The following is a 14117-nucleotide window of genomic DNA, read 5'->3' on the forward strand; positions in this document are numbered from 1 at the left end:
TGAATGAATATACAAGATGTTTCTCAAGGGCAAGAAAAAGAAAGAAAGAACAACTAGGGGAGAAAAAAAATACAGGGGAGTCAGAGGGGGTTTCACCCAGAGGAAGAGCGGCTCTGAGATACTGAGAAGGGATCTCCAATTGGTCTCTGCTGTTTCCAACTGCAGAACTTGCACAAACAAACACAGTCATGGGCCAAGTAACATTTTCACCAGCATCCCACCACAGGAAGCATGGTGGCTCTGGAAGTATGTGACCCAGCGAGGTCACAAACAATGTAGCTCACACAAGGATATTCTATGATGGTGGCCAACGGCAAACCACAGTGGCACATGGCTCCCATTGTGTTCATATTGTTAGTGACATGTGACAACACAATACAAATCTACAGTTCTGATTTGAAGCTTGGAGACAGACCCTGGCAGGAAAGCAAGAAGCCCATGATGGAGTTAGTGATGCGACCACAGAAGGAAGTGACATGGTGGGTGTCAGGGGAATTCGTCTTTATTGGGACAGAGAAAGTCTTCATTAGCAAGTATGACCTCAAGGAGTAAAAGAAGGTGAGAAGAAAATACACTCAACACATCCCTATACAGGAGAAGAATTTATACCGAATTGACCTCTAAAACATGGCAGTTCTGACTTTCCGTAAAATCTGACAGCAATGAACCAACTTTCTAGATGAAAGGAAAGTTGGTGCAGGCCACTTTATGGTCTGTAATCCTCCACCTTCCTCTCCTCAGTGCCATACACAGCTGAGGAATCGTTAACTATTTTGTACCCCCGAATCAAAATAAAGGAGATGGAAGTTCGGGGAGATGGTGGTACAGAAGAGGACTTTTCCTAAAGGCAGCCACAAGCACTTTTCCAGAAAATGGTTTAGGGATCAATAGGAACCCAAAATGCTAAATTCTGGGAAGCTCCAGCAAAGAAAAGAAACGAGCCAATGTTTTGCTTGGCTGAAATATAGATGGCCTTTGTTTATTTGCTTGCTTGCTTGCTTATTTACATTATGTCTCATTTCACAAAGGATTCAAAGTAGCTTCCAAAGAACATACACAATGGTACAGCTTTGAAAAATCAAAGCGAAGAGGAAAAGGTAATACACACAATGATATTCTGGGTGTGCCTACTCAGCACCCGAGTAGGCAGAAAATAGACTCTAAGTTTCTTCTAAAAGACAATTTTTAATTGTGGCTGTTTCATAGATTTTGGATACTGTAGCTTTGTTTTATAACTCACAAATGTTTTGTCACCTGTTTTGCAATTTCATATAGCTCTTCCTTGTAGAAGTTATCAATTGTTGTGAAATCAACTGATTATTCCCCCTTCAATCATTGTTTTTTTATGTCTACTTTAAGAAATCTTCTAGGGAATAGACATGGTGATGAATGCCTGTAATTGCAGCCACCCTGGAGGGGCAGAGAATGGGAGAATCAAGCTTCAAGGTGCTAGGGCAAATACGTGAGACTTTATCTGAGAGAAAGTAACTGAAGTAAAAATGGCTGGCTGGCGGTGTGGCTTAAATCGTAGAGAACTACCCAAACAAACATATGGCTCTGAGTTTAAACCCCAGTATCAGCAAAAAAAATGAATTATTTGAAAAGAGGATGTCATAAAGATACCCTATACTCTGTATTGTGCAAAGAGCAACTAAACTAGCATGGTGGTGCAGGCCTGTAATCCCAGTGCAAGGAAAACTGTGGCAAGAGGAATGAGGGTCCAAGGTCAGCCTGGGCTACATAGAAACAAATAAATAAAAGTAAAACTTAAAATTAAGAACAAGGGCTGGGAATATGGCCTGGTGGCAAGAGTGTTTGCCTCTTATACATGAAGCCCTGGGTTCAATTCCCTAGCACCACATATATAGAAAATGGCCAGAAGTGATGCTGTGGCTCAAGTGGTAGAGTGCTAGCCTTAAGCAAAAAGGAAGCCAGGAACAGTGCTCAGGCCCTGAGTTCAAGCTCCAGGACTGGCAAATAAATAAATAAAAATAAAATTAAGAATAATTAAAGATTTTCTATTTACAATTAAATATTTAACTCTCTGGCAGTCGTGAGGGATCTTTTTCTTTTAATGGTATGGTGTAGGGGTATAAATTTGTTCAATTTTTTCCCATATGATCAATTTCTCCAACATCATTAACTGAATAATTCATTTCCTCCAATAAATTATAACACTCACCCAAAGGTACACCAAGTTTTTAAAAATGTTTAGATTTGTTCTTGGAAGCTCTCACCTGTTCTGTTCCTCTTCTTCTACTCATATATCCTACAGAGACAGTAAATGAGTAAGTTCCATTCATAAGTAACAGCGCGCAGCTCTCTGGAAATACCAACATACATCCTGACTCTTCTACTCTTCTACTCTGGCTGTTTCTTGGTGTTCTTATGTCCACTATATATATATGTATATTTTTCTAGGCTTCACATCAAATCCACCCCCCCCAAAAAAAAATACTTGCTGTTTTGTTTTAGAATTACATTAAATGTTTATTTGAGGGATAACAGATATCTCCAGAAAACTTGAGTCTTTCCATCCATGAATATTGTATACGTCTTCATTTGCTACAGGTTGTATGTCCTTGGTCCACATCCTGGGACACAATTCATATTTTCCCAGTGATAGACTTCCACATTTTCCCCAAACCTATTTTCAGATGCAGATATCTTTTTTTTTAAGTTGTATCTTTTGTTTCTCTTACAATTTTGTTCAGTATTATTGGTGTGTAAAATACTGTTAATTTTTACATTGCTGTTTTTCTTTCTAGTAGCATTTCTATCTTGTTCAGGCAAACCTTGAACTTGAGATCTTCCTGCTTCAACTTCCCAAGTGCTGGGACTACCAAACATACAGTTTAATTACTATCTCCAGTAGTGTAAATTGTGTGTGTGTGTGTGAGAGAGAGAGAGAGAGAGAGAGAGAGAGAGAAGGGGAGAAGGGGAAGAGGGGAGGGAGGGAGGGAGGGAGGGAGAGAAGGAGGGAGAGAGAGAGGGAGCGAGGGAAGAAAATCCACAGAGAAAAGGCTATGTGAAAACAAAACAATATAATAGCCATCTGTAAACCAAGGTGAGTCATTTCAGGAAGAAAACAAAACCGACTGGTACCTTGAATTTGAACTCCCAGTCTCCACAATGATGAGGAAATTTTATTTCCTCAACCAAGCTGTGGTATTTGGTTATAACAGCCTTGAAAGACTGACGGGCTATGCTACCATTGGTGGGTGATGGATGTACTTATAAAATGTTAGTAAAGAACTAGTTTATTGTATTGTGCTCTGCTTCTTAATAAATCACCTTTATAAATCATCTAATACAAAACCCAAGTAGTAAAATACTATCTTCTTTATCACAGAAAGTTAAGTTCAATATTATTCAACTTGGGCTGGGAATATGGCCTAGTGGCAAGAGTGCTTGTGTCGTATACATGAGGCCCTGGGTTCAATTCCTCAGCACCACATATACAGAAAATGGCCAGAAGTGGCGCTGTGGCTCAAGTGGCAGAGTGCTAGCCTTGAGCAAAAAAGAAGCCAGGGACAGTGCTCAGGCCCTGAGTTCATGGCCTAGGACTGGCCAAAAAAAAAAAACAGAACAAAACAATATTATTCAACTTGTTCAATCAATCGAACAAATATATAAGCAGCCATCATTACAAGGATTGATTAAAAATGCCTTGTCAAGGACCAAAGACTCCCTTCTATCAAAAGAACCTTAATCACGCAGTAAGGTAGAAATCCAGTGAGGCTCAGTGTTAACTTTGGGCATCTTCACGAAAATGGGTCACTTTTTCAGGTAAGAGACTCGGGTGTCATGTCCAAAGAAAAACTAATACAAGCCGAATCTGAGCTTACAGGCTCGAAGGGCAAGCCATTTATCATTGCCCCTGTCTTCCTTCCCATAGTCCAGTCCTCCCCACTCGCCGTCACTACCACCCAGCCACAAATACCCTCTTCCTCCTCCGAGTCAGCCCACACAAATGTACAGGGCAAGGACATTCTCTACGTGTGCCATTGCCATTAATGGCTGGCTGCACATGCAATGGTGGTTTCCTAAGGTCATAATGGAGCTGAAGACTTCCCAGTAGCCCTTACATGGCTGTAGCTCAGTTCTTCATTCAAGTTGCAGTGAGGCTGCCATCAATAAAACTACCATGCTACCACGTTGTCAGTCATGTAAAAGCATAGCACATACATACAATTATGTATGGCTAATGATAGCAAACAACTATGCTACTAGTTTAGGTACTGGCTACATTGTATTTTTTATTGACTGTGTCAACCATACTCCTTCTACTTCTAACCAAGTTTATGGCAAACGAGTATGCCATGTGAACACTGGCAGCAGCTGGGTTTGTCTTGTGCTTCCTGAGTCTCTCACTTCCTCCTTGTGTTCCTTTGAATCTCATGTCATTTTTTCATTGTGGTCACACAAGCCTCATACTACATGGACCACACACACACACGCACGTGCATGCGCGCGTGCACAAGCACACAGAATGTAACCTAGTTATGTGTAGGTACACCATCTAGATGTGTGTGCATTTGTTCTATGGCATTTGCAATGAAGAATTTCCCTAATGTGGCAGAATCTATCCCTGCCACGGATGACTTAAGTGTCCGTGCCTTTTTGCTTTATCTGAATGGAAATGCCTAGTATACTGTAGCCTGACTGTAGAAGCCACAGAATTCAATAAGTTCACAAATGACCCAAAGATGGGAAAGGAACAGTTAGAATATACACAGGCCAACCTTTCCAACAGAAAGAACTGGATTTTGGAACATGTGTGCTTTATAAAGTACTAGATTTTACTAAATTATGTGTTGAGTCATAAAATTTCAGTCTCTGGGAACCTGTATATATATATATATATGTATGTATGTATATACATATATATACATACATATGCATGTTATATATACATACATATACATTTTATATATATCACATATATAATCATATAATCACATACATATGTGATTGTACAGATGTACAAGTATTATTTGTAAGATAGAGAACACATATATAACCTGATGTGGGTACATATTAATAGATATGAATAGTCTATGTATGAATATATAACATTTATACTGAAATATATTATGAATAGCCTATGTAACTATGTGACCTGTATGACATATATATTAGGATATGTACATAATTTATATTCTACATCTAATCCAAACAGCATCTACCTATTCTAAACAATATTAGCCAGCTACAATATGTGCCAAACTACATAATCAATACATAGTGTTTTAGGCCTACAATTTGCATCCAAATGTTCTTAAAATGAATGCAAGAACAGGAAAAAAAAAAGAGCTGGATGTGAGATTAGATAAGTAGGACAGAAAATCAATTTTCTTCAAGACTTGGTCCTTTTAGTTCAGGCTAATATAGTAAATCAAGGAGGTTTTTCTCTTTCTCAAAATAACTTTATGAAGCTGCATGTAAATTTTTTAAAATGCCAAGGACCAGAGTGATTTATGAGGGAATTACCATGTGCATATATTAGCTTTTTAAGGCTACCGATTTCCTTTCCCTGTACAAACAACATCAGAAGCTGATCAGCTATTCATCTAGTCATCAACTCTGTCTCTACCTATCTCTATATAGGTAAAGATACAGATATAATTTAGTATAGACGTTTAAATGGGTTACATTGCAGATACTCCCAAACTCTCTCAGAAGTGAGGGCATTGCTGTAAGTCATGGTTATTTTATATTTTGCATTTGCAGACTTTTTCCTCATTTAGTTAGCTTTGTACTACATCTCTAACTCCCTTAATACACTCAGCATTTCCACGGTGCTGTTGTTTTAGGTCTTCATTGCTTTTTCCAGGATTGCTGAGGTAGGTACCTATCCAATTCTGCTGTGCATTAGATTTCCCTTCTCCAACATCCCCTTGGCCCATTGCATGGTTGTTTGTTCCAGTTCCACCTCCAGCCTTGAGGACATTATTTGCTAACATTCTGGGTTGTTTTCCTGACACTATTATTCCAAGGAGCCCAATCATCATGCTTCCGTCTCAACATGATCTCAGATACATGTAGGTTCTTTGAAGGATGCCTGGCTTTACTTTGAGGCTCATTTGGGGGTCCGTTGTTGCTGATACCACCATTATGAAACTCTTTGACTTTCAAATCATCCACTCAATCGCTTTTCCTTACTCCTGTTTCTAACTATTGATATTGATGGTCTAAATACCAAACTCATAGTTTGCTAGCTTGTGCATATGCCTCAAACTTCCCTATTTCTCACTTTCTTGACCTTTCTTCCTGGAACATCTGCCCTCCGTCACTCCTTCCCAAAAGCCCTATTAGTGCTTCACACTAATACCCAAAGTATTACCTCTTTCTCTGAGCTATTCCTGATCTTTTAAATTATAACCAACCCCATCAATCATGTGGGATTCCTCCTACCCGTGACATGTCACGTCCATGTGGCCCTCTTCCCATCACTATTATTCTACACCTTGGGTGTGGCAGTCGTGTATGACTGACTGGATTACACATGACCTGGGACACAGTGTTTGTGTAACCTCAACAGACATAACACATGAAAGAATAGAATCAGTGGTAGTGCGATGACAGCGACTATACAAATGACACAAAGGAAGACCGTTCCGATTTAATTTACTTTTTAATTGTATTAAGAGAATGTTAAGACATTGTCTATAAAGATGGGGAAGAGGATAGAGCATGTTTGGGATGCAAAGAAAACCCCCTGTACAGAGAGAAAAGAGTTCAGGGAAGAAAACCCAGGGGAAATGACTCTACCGCTTTGGTGACCTCCACAATCAAGAAATCCTCCATCTTTGCCCTTGGCTGGCATTGAAGGAGGACACCTGACGACAGGAGACGACCACTAAAATTCCAGACTATAAGGAGCCAGGAGGAACGCGCCAGAGAGTCCATCTGATGGGGGAGAGGGCAGCAAGCAGGCAGGATGAGGTAGAGAGAAGGCTCCAGAAGGAAAGCACACTGTTGCCAGCGCTGCACTGGACTTACCCACGGCACGGCCACGAGCAGCGCCTGCCCAGGGGCTGGGCAGCCTCCTAGCAGCAGCATTGCTTCTGGCAGCAGCATTTCTGCTGGCAACAGCAGCACTTGCCACAACCACAGCACTTGCCACAGCCACAGCCACAAGAGCCACAGCCACAAGAGCCACAGCCACAGCCACAAGAGCGGCAGCAGGTGCGGCAGCAGCGGATGGTGGGGGAGCAGCAGGCGCAGCAGCGACGACAGCAGCCACAACAGCCACAGCAGCGGCCACCACAACCACAGCCACCACAGCCACAACCGCAGCCGCCACAACCGCAGCCGCCACAACCTCCACAGCCACAGCAACCCATGGTGTCAGTCGAGAGAGAGGACCTGGGTGAGTGAGGTGAGAAGAGAGGAGTCAGGAGAGGGAGTGAGATGGGCTGCCTCCCTCTGCTGGGCGGCCCTTATATACTGACTGCAAGGAGCACCCATTTCCTCCTTGCTGTTTACCCCAGGTCCCACGCAGGCCTTCACGCGGTGCCCTGCGCCTTCCTTGTTGATGCCTTGAGGCGTCACTTAGATCCATATTTAGATCTGAATGGACTTCTAAGAGGCTTGCTTCTATAGGAACGGACTTGCTCACCTATCTTTGGCTCTCCAGTCCAGCACAATAGCATGGGACACACGGGGATTCTTCAGTGCACACTAAATTAGAAGAAGGCCTAAGATATGTCAGAGTCATCTTGTTATCGATTCTGAATCCACGGGAGTCCCGACGCAGTGTGAGATACAGGTCTCCATTTACACCCCGTATCATCCCAGATGGAAGGATTCATCACACATCCAAAAGTTAGGAAAAGGCCCTCGCTAGAATTAGTGGAAAACCAATATCAACACAGACAGTAGTGTATTTCACTTCTGTCTTACCTTAAGACACAGATGTTCCTTTTAACTAGCTCCTGTGGTTTGTATTTTAATCACTAGAAGAACTAGTTGATCACTAGCATGTATAAAAACATAATTGTGTGTTGTCAGATGCTAAAATCAGAATGGGGGGGTAATTACTCCTAAGTTATCTGCAGAAAGTGCAGCTCTTATTTGTCTGATAAATAAATACAAAAGTAAGGACGGGGGGCTGGGAATATGACCTAGTGGCTAGAGTGCTTGCCTCACATTCATGAAGCCCTGGGTTCCATTCCTCAGCACCACGTATATAGAAAATGGCCAGAAGTGGCTCAAGTGGCAGAGTGCTAGCCTTGAGCAAAAAGAAGCCAGGGACAGTGCTCAGGCCCTGAGTTCAAGCCCCAGGACTGGCCAAAAAAGGAAGGAAGGCTTCACCTCATGGCTGGCCTCCAGCATCTCTCTTACAGTTACAAGAATCAGGGCCCAAATCTCCAGCTGTCTTCTCCCAGTGGACTGCTGGATTTCAGTGCACACCAGACTCTGCATCAGGCTTCCATTGCTGCCCTAGGGACCTGAAGGGTGGTAACTTGTGTGTAGGGCTGTGATCTTGCCTGGCTGTCTTCAGCACACAGGTTTGCCCCCTAATTCAGGTACCACAGTCAACAGCCCTTGCTGTAGTAACCACTCTACAGTGTCTTTGGAGGATACAAAGCATGCAGGGAGGTTTCCAGATCTGTGGTGACCTGGCTTCACCGAGAATTCAGAGCCCCCAAATGCTAGTGTCTCTGGGTTCACGATTGGATCTCTTTAATAAGCCGACGTTTTGGAAGCAGGGAAAGGAAACCTCACCACGCCCTCTCCCTGACCTGCTCCTCGTCCCTCCCGAGGCTGGGGTGCTGCAGGTACCCCGTGCCCTGGGATCGCTGGATGCGTGAGTGGGACACGCAGGGAATGTCTCCTGCAGCTCCTGCCTGAGGCCCCGCGGCGTGGTTCTGGGCGCTGGGGCCACTTCTTCCACACAAGGCATCGTTTTTCTACTTTTGGACTAGATGTACAGCATGTAATTATTTCACTCAGATCAGAAAGCTCGAAAGCATTCCAGGGAGCCAGTGGGGCCAGAAATAGCAAGGCTACCATGCCAAGCGAGTTTGAGAAGGAAGTAAACAGATGGTCTTGTGAGATCCGCCCAGGGGACACGAGACTGGAACGCGGGAGGGATGGGCACGGTACATAAGGGGTGCTCCCAGAGGAGAGGGAGCACCGCACCTCCTCTTCACTCCCGAGTCCTCCTTCCTCACCTCACCTGAGTCCTCTCTGCTGACACCATGGGTTGCTGTGGCTGTGGTGGTTGTGGCGGCTGCGGTTGTGGCGGCTGCGGTTGTGGCTGTGGTGGCTGTGGTTGTGGTGGCAGCTGCGGTGGCTGTTGTGGCTGCTGTCGTCGCTGCTGCGCCTGCTGCTCCCCCACCATCCGCTGCTGCCGCACCTGCTGCCGCTCTTGTGGCTGTGGCTGCGGCTGTGGCTCTTGTGGCTGCGGCTGTGGCAAGTGCTGTGGTTGTGGCAAGTGCTGCTGTTGCCAGCAGAAATGCTGCTGCCAGAAGCAATGCTGCTGCTAGGCAGGCAGGGCCGCCAGGGCTCCCGCCCGTGGAGAAGGGATGCTCCCATCCTGCCCTGCCTGCTCCCAGCTGTCTCTGTCGCGTGGACTCCATGGCTTCTTCCTCCTTGATTCTACACCCGGTCACTTCAATGCTGACTTGGGTTTTTTTTGGTAATGATGTCTTTGTCATGGGCAAAGGCGTCTCCATTGAACAGATTGGTTTCTAAGTCCGGCACAGCTCGATGGAGGACCCCGTCTTTCATCATTCTCTCCCAGCCCCACCCTCAGTTTTCTTAATTTCCTAGGCTATGCATTGGACGTTATGACTGCGTTCTCTTCCCTTCTTCTCTTCGTTCACACCTCCCCCTCCTACCCTCCCCTCGCTACCTTTTCAAGGGCTAGTTCTCTGGTGATGATTTCGTCGGGCTGTGAGTTAAGGTAAGCGCATGGGTATCTCAAATAATGTGATCCAAAGAGAAAGATGGAAAACGATTGGATTCTTCGGCTGCAAAGCTGTGCTGCAGCCTTGGCTGTTCCTGGCATAGCAGGCCAGGTGGCTGCCTCTGGGTGGAAGGGACGGTCCCCTTCCTCTCTTCCTGTCTTTGGCTTCTTGATCTACTTGCCAGGCTGTGCGCCAGGGATCTGTGCTCTGTGGTACAGCCTCGTATTGTGCAATCTTCTCTTTCTGTTTTGCATAGCCAAAGCTTTCCAACCACCTGCTCGTGGCTTCTATATACCAATATCTGCTTCTCCTATCTGGGAACACAATGGATTCCTAATTTTCTAAGGCCATTTTGTATTCCAGTGATTGCTTACAATATCATCAATGTCTAATAAACTCTACTAAATTGTATTCAAAATGTTGGCTTAAAAGTTTCTTATTTGCTGGTTACTTCCTGGGGAGGTCGGGTGAGGAGCATTAGCAGAGAGGATCAGAGACCTCTAGATGTTGCTAGAATTTATTGCAAGCTTGGCCTACAGTATTAGAAGATCTCCATTGAGCAACATTAAAGTTATTACAGTGTTATCTGTTCTCAATCTATACTGTGATCTAAAACATTTCATTTATTTTCAAGAAGGTCAAAATAAGTGAACAATAATAGCCAAGTGTATGCACACACACACACACACACACACACATACACACACATCCTTGAAAAACTATATGAAAATCTTGATTTTTCTGTACAATTTAGCTCAAGTTTTGAATGGCAAGTATTTCCCTATTTAGGCAGTACTAGGATTTGAACTCAGGCCCTCACTCAGACAGGTACTTTACAGCCTGATCCACAACCCCAGTCTATTTGACAAGCGTATTTCCTCAATGGAAAATTTTTAAAATCTTTATTACAAATGATGAATTTCAAGATTTTTAGCCAAGTCCACTCCTACCTTTAAATACTCTCTGTAACAGAACACATTATTGTCGCTCTGATGTATTTGGGCATTAGGCATAAGCAAACTAGCCTTGGTAACTACATAGCTTTTAGGTAAACTCTAGTATTCCTTTTGCAAAAAATGAATTTTTCATAGAGGATGCTCTCTCTCTCTTTCTCTCTGTCTCTCTCTCTCTCTCACACACACACACACACACAGTCACACATGCATCACCAACATCAGGTTGCATTAAATGGAAATAGCTGGGAAGTACATCCTTTTTTTCTCCACTAGTTATTTTTTGGAAATAGATAACTGCTGGCTTGGGCATGGGGGGGGGGAGGGGGGGACGGGGGAAAGCCACTCCTTTATAACACTGGAAAATGTACTAATGACTTTAGACCCTAGGAAAACAGCTAGACAATCTACACATTGAAAAAGGAAGGAACAGGGGCTGGGAATATGGCCTAGTGGTAAAGTGCTTGCCTCGCATACATGAAGCCCTAGGTTTGATTCCTCAGCACCACATATATAGAAAAAAGCCAGAAGTGACACTGTGGCTCAAGTGGTAGAGTGCTAGTCTTGAGCAAAAACAAGCCAGGCACAGTGCTCAGGCCCTAAGTTCAAGCCCCAGGACTGGCCAAAAAAAAAGGAAGGAACATAACTCTCAATTCCAAAATCCCATATCTTGGGCAAAGGCGTCTTATTCACTATACACTGCAATGTATGGAGTAAAAGGTTAAGAAATATCTGTTGTTACAGAACAATGTAGTTACGTAAGAGAAGACCAAATAGCTATGAGGAAATGAAACCCAGCTATTTATAAGCCAGATCTTGGACATGTTTTAAAATCAAGATAGAGAGTAAATAACATTGTGTGTGTGTGTGCCAACAGGAATTTACATTAAAATTCTAGCACACTTTCAAAGGAAGAATGCTGTCAATGGAGCACACATGTGATTTTGTGTGGGTGTCTATGATGGTTAAAAAATGGTGTCAAAGAGGGAGAAGACCTGACCTGACATATATCCTACAGGCCTTCAGATGAATGAACATGACCATTGTACATTGTCCTGCTCTTGTATTTAGTAGCTTGGGAACTCTACTCTAACTCCACTGAATACAAATCCACAATTGTATCTAATCCCAATCACTCCCAGTGACACCACTTCGCAACATCATACTCAAATTTACTTCCCACGTCTTAATACTTCATAATGGGGATTAAATTTCAGCATGAGCTGGGAGAGACAGATCACGTTTGATCCCTAGTAACACATAATAGGTAGTTAGGGGTATACTGTTGATGATTTTTCATTTTCACTGGCAAATTTCCAAACCAATTAAATATTTAAGCAACCACTTAGAAACATAAACTTGCACACAACCAATAAAAGTGGCAACAAAAAAAAATATTTCCTTCTTTTGAAATTACCATAGGTTTCTGCTTGCAAAAATAGTATGAAGATTGGAAAGCAAAAGAGAGTAGAAGGGAGGATGGTCATGATTAATGGACAGTATAAGCCTACATGGAAACACGGAAGTGAATCATTGGCTCATACAACTAATGCATGCTAATAAAAATAAATAAAATTAAGCCAAGCACCAGTGGCTCACGCCTGTAATCCTAGCTATTCAGGAGGCTGAGATCTGAGGATTGCGTTTCTAAGCCAGCCCCAGGCAGGAAAGACTGTGAGACTCTTATCTCCAATTAACCACCAGAAAACTAGATGCAGTTGCTGTGGCTCAAGTGGTAGAGTGCTAGCCTTGAGCTGAAGAGCTCAGGGATGGAGCCCAGGCCCAGAGTTCAAGCCCCATGACCCACAAAATATTAATAATCGTAGCCATGAGAATGGATAGAAGAAGGCCCTCGTATCCTTAATGCAACGGTAACAATGTACACAACATTAGTACAATATAAAAGAGCTTGCTCATCCCTCATTTGGACTAAGCTCCCCTTTGCATCCTCTAATCTAAGGAGGGAGGACTGCCGCCCTCCTCCCCCAAGAGGGACCTGGGGTAGTTTCGCTCCCATGGGAGTCCAGCCATCATTAAAGTGCAAAGACAGAGGAATCCTCCTCCCATCCCATCCCAAGCAGGGCCTCACGCGGCCTCCTGCTCTGAGCTCAGCCTCTGCCTCAGGTGAAGGGCACTGTGGATGTCATCTTGCCATTGGAGAGGTACACTAGATGGGGACATCTTTCGCTCCTTGAGGTCTATGCTCCACACCCCTGGTGAGCATGGGTTTGAAGGACAGCACCTGCCCGGCTTCCCCAGCCCCACCCTAGGCCCAGGGCCTGGGACCCCGGGTCTCCCTCTGCAAGTCAGAGGGCCTACCGCAAAGGATCGGAACCGGAAGTGTGGCTGAAGCCTCCACACCCCTGGCACACGTTGTTGGGGAACCGCTCCCCTTTCACCGAAGCTTAACCTAGAACACGATCTTGGGAGGTTAGAAACAAGTCTCCATGGGCCCCTCCTCGCCTTGCTTTACCCACATGCACTTCCAGGTAACAGCAGGGTCACCCTTCCAGTTGTCCACCCCAAAGACATGGGTCCTAGCTTGACCCCTTTGCTCTCACACCCTGTGCTCAATATATTGGGGAACCCCATTGCTTACAACCCCCACCCCCGGGCACAGCCCCTGTTCTCTTCTTTCCTCGGGATGGGTCCTGGTTTATCTCCACACCCTGTGCAGAGCTGTCCATTTTTCATGGAAGGCCGGTGACCTCCTTCCTCTATGCCACCCCTTGCCATGAAAGGGGGGAGCCCTTGTCCCCCCACTCAAGTGAAATCAAAGCTGGGGGTTACAGTAACATAACGTGACCCCTGTGGAAGACAGCTACCTCCCCTTGACCCAAGCTGCATTCCTTCAGTTAACTCCAACTGAACTGCCTTCCCACGATTCCCTTCCCTTTCTAGAATGATCTTGCCCCAGAGAACTGGACAGTTCATTCTGCAGTGTCGGCCAAAATATCCTTTTCTACTGGATTCTTACAGGGTCCACTCAATTTTAGCATCTCCTCCACCTTCCCTACAAGCCCAATACCCCTTATTCAGCTTTCCTTTGTCCTTCATGCTCGCCATCTTTTGTGTTTGTTTCTTTGGTTTTTATACCCATTCCCTGGATGCTTGTCATTTTAATGTGATTTTTTTTTTTAAATAAGATACTGGAACCAATAGTCACACTGGTTCGTAATGCACATTAAGCAAAGTGTTCTTGATTTAATTTTCTGCTTATTGTAAGAGTGTAGCAGACTAGAAT

The sequence above is a fragment of the Perognathus longimembris genome, chromosome 4 (assembly GCF_023159225.1).
Source record: "Perognathus longimembris pacificus isolate PPM17 chromosome 4, ASM2315922v1, whole genome shotgun sequence".
NCBI lineage: Eukaryota > Metazoa > Chordata > Mammalia > Rodentia > Heteromyidae > Perognathus > Perognathus longimembris.